The sequence below is a fragment of the Glycine soja genome, chromosome 6, assembly GCF_004193775.1.
Source record: "Glycine soja cultivar W05 chromosome 6, ASM419377v2, whole genome shotgun sequence".
NCBI lineage: Eukaryota > Viridiplantae > Streptophyta > Magnoliopsida > Fabales > Fabaceae > Glycine > Glycine soja.
In genome coordinates this window covers 8,315,813-8,323,320 of record NC_041007.1, presented here as the reverse complement: position 1 = coordinate 8,323,320, position 7,508 = coordinate 8,315,813, and the positions used below count along the sequence as shown (strand labels likewise).

At 31.4% G+C, this 7,508-nt stretch overlaps 1 pseudogene; it reads left to right on the top strand.

Moving 5' to 3' along the window:
• The first annotated feature begins 300 nt into the window (after nt 1-300).
• LOC114414286 lies at nt 301-4,732 on the top strand (annotated as a pseudogene).
• The last annotated feature ends 2,776 nt before the right edge of the window (nt 4,733-7,508 follow it).

Sequence of the window (7,508 nt, the reverse complement as noted above, 5' to 3'; positions counted from 1 at the left end):
GTTTGAATATAAGATAATGCTATTAAATTATTAGTTTTTAAACTTTGAAGTTTTTTTTAAAAAAAATTTATCATTGAACAAATGTTTGATTGGTTAAAACATTTATAAATGAAAAATAGATGTGATATAAACAAAAAAAGAAATTGGTTTGTTTCTTTCATGTGGGGCCATTTTCTTTTGGGAAGAAAACAGTCACAAACTGCAAGTCTATAAATGAATTAGTTGCCACGCTCTTGGTTTGTGTGGTCTCCTCTACAGAGTTAGACTGAACTGTCCAAGTAGCAGTGGAGAGGGCTCAAAATGGCCGGTGGCTTCGATGGCAAGATAACACTCTCAGTTGTCATCTCTTGCATCGTTGCTGCATCCAGTGGACTCATTTTTGGATATGACATTGGAGTTTCAAGTTTTCTTTTTCCCTGTTAGTTAATCTGTTTCCTTAAGTATTCTTTTCTACTTTTATTCTTCTTATATATATATTTAAATGTGTTACCAGAATTAGAATATCTAACAATTTTCTGCAATACTTTCTACAAGATTCACGGTATAAGAAAATAGTTACTACTGTCTCTCTCTTCTTAATTTAGTTCTTCTTCAATGGCTCTCTTTACTATACAGTATTTTTGTATATAAAGTTATATAGTGTACATACAATTTCTCTATGTATCAAAAAGTACAATTTCTCTCTCACTACTAATACAATTCTTGTTAGGGGTTTGGTGAAGGTGAGGAGAGGGAGAGAGAGAGAGAGAAAAAAAGAATATTCTTTCTTCGAGGGAACTAACAGCTATTGGGCTGAATATATTTTTGCATGCTTTATTCATTATGGTGCTGTCGTATATATACACTGTGATGATACATGTATAACGGTCATAACCGTGATAACGGTCCTAACAGCTCTAACAACTTGCGTCTATTATACACGTGCTTACGAGTAACTACCTTCACGTGCTACATGTGTTTCAAGTCACGTGATCGCATAGGTATTTGGGCCTGGTGATCTCCCTTGTGGGCCTGGCTGGTGTAACTTCTGGTTCCTCCTGCAGGTTGCTATGGAGATTGCTATCAATTCTCTAAGTTCTAAACAATTTGTACGTTACCGGATAACTGTCCAACATACATCAAGTTTTGCCCAATAATAATACGCTTCCATAAAAAGGACAAGAAAATTAAAAACTGAATTTCAGATTGGAAATGGCTTAAGACGTCCTTTTCAGACATGGAACCTTTTGCCGTTTAATAACAATAATTGAAGCTGTACAGTACTAATATTGAAGAAGATGACTTATTTATGGCTCGTCAAGGAGTCAATTAAAAAAAAAAACAAAAAAAGTCTATGATGGAAAGCAACAGTCAGCAAATTCCAAATGGAAAATGGCACATGAAGTTATAAGAGGGTGTTTTGTGAAAAAAATAATTTAGGACCACCAATTAAGTGTTTATATGATCTTGACTAATATTTATGTGACATGTATTTGATTTTTTAATTTACAAAAAATAATAATAGCATTTAATTACTCGTAATGTGATAATTAATTACTGATCACACGGTCTATGGTCGCTTAATAATTTTTTGTCTTTTAATTTGTGATATACGCATGCAGTAATTAGCGTCTTAGCATGGTAATGATAGCGCTGTTGTATTTCAAATTTGCATGACCTTTAATTAAAGAGTTATATTATTTATATACTATTTTTCATACTTTTTTCAAATACTATTTTAAATTTTCTTTATTATATTATTTATCTTGAATTTTTATAAGACTATTTACCAAAAGTTATTTGTCCCTCTTTCTGTCTCTTTTTATGAAAAAATAAAGTATAACTAATATGTTCTCTTGATTGTATTCGTGCCCAGGAACTAATTAAAGTGTGGCTTAATAGCCAACAGTTAACACCTTTTTAAATTCCAGCTAACGATTTGATGAAAAAACAAATATTACTTCATGTAGAAATGGATAGGTGAATTTAACGAAAATGTTATAAAATTCCAGGAGGTGTCACAACGATGGTACCGTTTCTTGAAAAGTTCTTCCATCAATACTGAGAAATGCAGCTGGTGCGAAAAACATGTACTGTGTGTATGACAGCCAAGTGTTGACATTAGTGTCATCTTTGGCAGCTAGCCGAGTCACGGCGGCGTTGGGTCGGAGAAACACCATCATGTTGGGTGGTGTCACCTTTTTTGCTGGTGGTGCACTTAATGGAGCTGCTGAAAATATTGCTATGCTCATTTTGGGTCTTATTTTTCTCGGCCTTGGGGTCGGTTTGACTAATCAAGTGAGTCTACCTCTGCATATACATTCTTAATTTAGACTAAAATTATAGATCGAGTTAATAATATGATTTACATAAGTAGTACTTATTTATAATATTTTCTATTCTTTATTTTTTTATAATAATTTATTAATTTCACACTTTTCTTTCTTTTTAATTTTTTTATATAACTTTGTGTAAAAAAATTACACAAATATTTTTTAAATACTAATGCAACAGTTCTACTTGGCTAGTGTTTAGTCAGTCCCAACCTTAAGCACCAATACCCTGTTCATATACACACACAAAATAAATAAAAAAAGGTAAAAACCATCACCTATGACTGTAAGCACCTTAATTAGTACTCTTTCCATCTTTCTTGTTATAAAAAAAATTAGTTAATATTATTATGTTATTTTTAACTAAAAAATAAACTTTTTTTAGATTATTTATTTATTGGATTTGATATCGAACATAAAAAAAAAATCTTTAATCTTATTAAATAAATAATATTTTAAAAATAATATAATTAAATAAGACATGAATAATTAATATTTGAGAAAAAAAATAAGAAATTTTTGTTTCTTTTATATTCGGGAGGGAGTACCACTGTATTTCATAATTTTGGTTATTAATGGTATAATGTTGCATTAATTTGGAAAAGGCTGCGCCACTGTACCTTTCTGAAATGGCGAGGCGCTTTGAACACGGGCTTCCAATTTTTCCTAGGAGTCGGAGTGCTTGCCGCCGGCTGCATAAACTACGCCACCGCGAATCAGCCGTGGGGGTGGCGACTCTCTCTCGGCCTCGCCGTGGTCCCTGCAACCGACACCCCTAGCAGCCTGGTTGAGCGCGGTAAAATAGAGCAAGGCAGATCGAGAAACGCTTTTCATGCGCAAAGTCAGAGGGTCCCACATGGACGTCGAATCCGAGTTGGAAGAACTCATTAATGCGAAATCTATGGTGCATATTTGAGAGACTTGATCACGGCAATTTCTATATATCCCACTTTTTCAGCAGCTTACGGGGATTAACATCGTCGCATTCTATTCTCCTAACCTCTTTCAGTCTGTGGGTTTCCACCATAATACTTGGAATAGTCAACCTTGCTCCTCTCATCCTATCCACTGCTATTGTTGATCGCTTTGGTCAAAGTTCTTCTTCATTTCTGGTGGCATTCTCATGCTTAATTTTCTGTCAGGTAATTAATTAAAGCAACTTTTTGATGAAACTGGTAATTTTTTCTTACCCAAAAGGTATGATATTAAAACAATTTATATTACTTTTTTTCTTTTATACAGGAGACGTCATTCTAAATTATATTTATTGTCCTTTGTTCTATGTAATTTTTTATTTTTTATAATCAATGTATAAAAAATAAATTTTATATCAATTATAAATATAATTGGTATAAAAAATAGAAAATGACAAAGTATATTTTTGTTTAGGATGACACCTTTTTTTATGAAACAAATAAAGGATATTAATCGTTTATTTTTTAACGTGATTTATCTCTATTACATTCATCCGTGTGTTTAATAAGACACTTAAGTATTTTATAACCTATTTTGATTATTTTAGAAGCTAATTTATGATTATTATTAAAGTATTAGAAATCATAATTTGTGTTAACTGTGGGAAAACACACAACTTACTCACACAGATAAAAGAGAGAAAAGAATTGACACGTACAGCCGTACAGGAGGAAGAGTTTTTCTCTATAATTTCACTAATTCATTCACACTAATTCCACACACATATTATAGTACAGGGAGGTATTTTTATAGGCATATTATAACAATAAAATATAACTAATTCAGTGCCTAAGAAGTAAAAACAGTCAATGACGTGCCATGCATGAGTAAAACTATCTCTAGTAAAATCTAGCAAATATCAGTGTAGTAAAGCTATGCAACTTTTGACTGTAAGAGTTGTAATCTTTGAATTCAAAGCTTCTAAACTCTTCTAGTTAGGCGGTGATAATTTCCAGCTTGATTTAATTTTTCTTAACCGGACAATTTGTGTTGGCATTTTGAAGATTGCCGTGTCTGCTTTGCTAGCTATGGTGACTGGTGTTCACGGTACAAAGGACATATCAAAGGGTAACGCAATGTTGGTATTGGTCCTACTCTGATTTTATGATGCAGGTTTTGGTTGGTCATGGGGCCCTGTCACCTGGCTAATTCCAAGTGAAATTTTCCCCTTAAGAATCAGAACCACTGGACAAAGCATAGCAGTTGGGGTGCAGTTTATATCACTATTTGCGTTATCCCAGACATTTTTGACAATGCTATGCCACTTCAAGTTCGGCGCCTTCTTGTTCTATGCGGTTTGGATTGCAGTGATGACCCTCTTTATTATGTTTTTCTTGCCCGAGACCAAAGGAATTCCATTGGAGTCAATGTACACCATATGGGGCAAACAATGGTTTTGGCGTAGGTTTGTGGAAGGAGCAGTTAAGCAAGATAATTTCCCATGAACATTTTTGGCACTCCCTTCTGTAGATTGGGTTTGTAAGTCTCAAAAGAGGATAATCAATCATTGCCACTCCCTGCTTACAACTATGATGCTTTATTTGGACATGGACATGTACTTAACTCTACCACAATAAATATGTACAAGTACATCACTTTAATTTTAGTTTATCTAGCTAGTTTATTCACCGAGTTAGTTAGTAGCTAGTTACTCACAATTAGTTTTCCTGTGAGTCCCTGTTGGTTAGAAATAACTATTCTCCTCAGATATAAATCTCATCGGTTATAAATGTACTTGAAATGTTGTCTTCTATAGAATAACATACTAGTTCTATTCTCTCTTCTACGGCTTCAATTCTCTCTTTTTTTCTCATCATGCTAACGATCACCTTGAAATGGTATCAGAAATCCTTTCTTATGGACACTGTTGTGCTGTCACTGAGTCACTCTATCTGATCTTCCATTCTTAGAACCTTCGGATCCATACCCAAGGTGGATCATGGCAGAGGCTATTGTTAATGAAGTCATTGATGCATCAAGTCCATACTTCATCCATTCGAATGAGAAATTGAGAATGCTCTTGCGCTGGAATCAATTGTCACCTTTTGTTAGTGAATCATCCTGGAAAAATTGTAATATTAAGTTAAATTGGTTCTTAAATTTAATAAAATGATAACTTGATCTTTTAAAATTGTATGGGATAATATCTGGTCTTTTTATACAAAATTTTGACTTGAAATACTAATTTCAACATTGTGAATAGTTAAATCAAAGAGTAAAAAGTATAAACATAAATTAAGGTATATTTTATAATATAATTTTTAAAATAAATAATTTTATTATAAATATAATATCAAATTATACAAAATGCTACATCTGTTCTTATATATAAGAAACACAATTTAATATTTTTTATCTTAATTATAAGAAATATAAAATTATTTTATTGCTTAATTTCTTTTTTACTTATAATAATTATTCTTTTTTTTTTGTAAAAGTAAGAGTATTTATTGAATTATTAAAAAAACAAGGCACATTGGTTGAAAATTATCTTTTAAAAAATAATCATATCTTAAATCATTTAATGATAAGGGTAGTGTTAAAATAGAATTAAAATTTATGACAAATTAACTAATCTAATTATTTTTATTGGGTTTGATAAATTAGATAATTGTTTCTATTATATAATATTAATTATTAAATAAAAAAATTTCATTTTTTAGAAAACATTAAACACTAGGTCTATTTTTAAAATCCAAACTGGTCCAAGTCAACCTCGGGCTGGGCTGAGTTAACGGGCCGGATTGGGCCATATCACCCCTAACTATTTCTACCACCGTTGAGCTCACCAGTTATGCAGACGCGGTAAGAAAGCCATGCTATTGTTTCTTTTCTATTTATTTTTTTTACTTTATTGTTGTCAGTGTTATTTCCAAGTCCAAATCTGCAATACATCACACCTTGCTTAGTAGCTGCCGCGTCTTTATCTTGAAAGCTAACATCAACATTTTACAGTAACTATTTAAATAAAATATCAATTTTAATTAATTAATAATACTAACAATATTTACACTATTCTATTTAAGTTTTGCCCTTCACATAACTATCGTAAAGCCTGTCTTTTTACAGCTCTGACTTTGGAAGATTAGGTTAGGTGACTGCTTTGCAAAACCAGCAAATTGCAGCTCCTTGTTAAAATATTATTGTACGTGACCAAGTAAACAGTTTTTTTTTTAATGTTACAAAAAATCAAGCACAATTTTTTAATGTCTAATTGATTGATGCGTACTATGAGTGGACCGCTGATCCATTCGTAATTCATTATGGAAATTATGTATTATGAAATCTTACACCAAACGATACTGGAGGACCGGTTAATGCAGTTTGGTATTATACAAGATTAAATCGTGTTTGATAGTAATATAAATTATCGAGATTTATTCTCAAATTAGCTTTCAATAGAGGTTACACTCGATAACATTCCATTAACAGTTGTCTTTTTTCGTAAATTTTTTTTTGTTAAAAAGTAATTTTTATCACCAATTTTTTATTAGAAAATGATTTCGATCTAATTTCATACATCTTGCTAATAATAATAAAAAATTGACACTTGGTCGCAATCCAACTTGTTATGAAGTAGGCCAGCTATAGCCTTAAAGTTATCGTAATTAATTAAGTTTATCTTTTTTTTCAAAATAATCATTCATATTTTTTAAGTAAATAAATAATTTACACTCTTTAATATAAATTAATACTGTTGCTTAAAAAATATAATTAATATTTATACATGAACAACACAGCTTGCATAACTACTGCATAAGGGTTGAGTACCTGAATTTGAATTTGACCAACAATTATTAATTTGAATCCACGTACAAATTAACCTGAATTGGCATCCTTTATTTGCAGTTCAATTTAATAAACATTAGGGTACTGTGCTTGAGAAGACTTTCTGTACTATACTTCTAATAGTAGCATATCCTTCCCCATATCAAAAGAATGAAGAGTTAATCATTTACTACCTGACAAATAAATGATAAGTAAAAGATTGAACAAGTCATTGTTATCACATGGCATGTCGTGTGTTTGCCGTACTTATTTAAGTATACAGTCAAGCTTAGCTAAAAGAATGTATCATGGTGAACAAATACTAAAATAAATAAATTTAATTAACGTTGCCTTGTACGATTAACAAGATAGTCAACATATATAATGGCAGTTTTTTATAGGAAAAAAAAATCATGTCTCATTTCTTCCACTTGTGGCAAATTGCGTTAGACA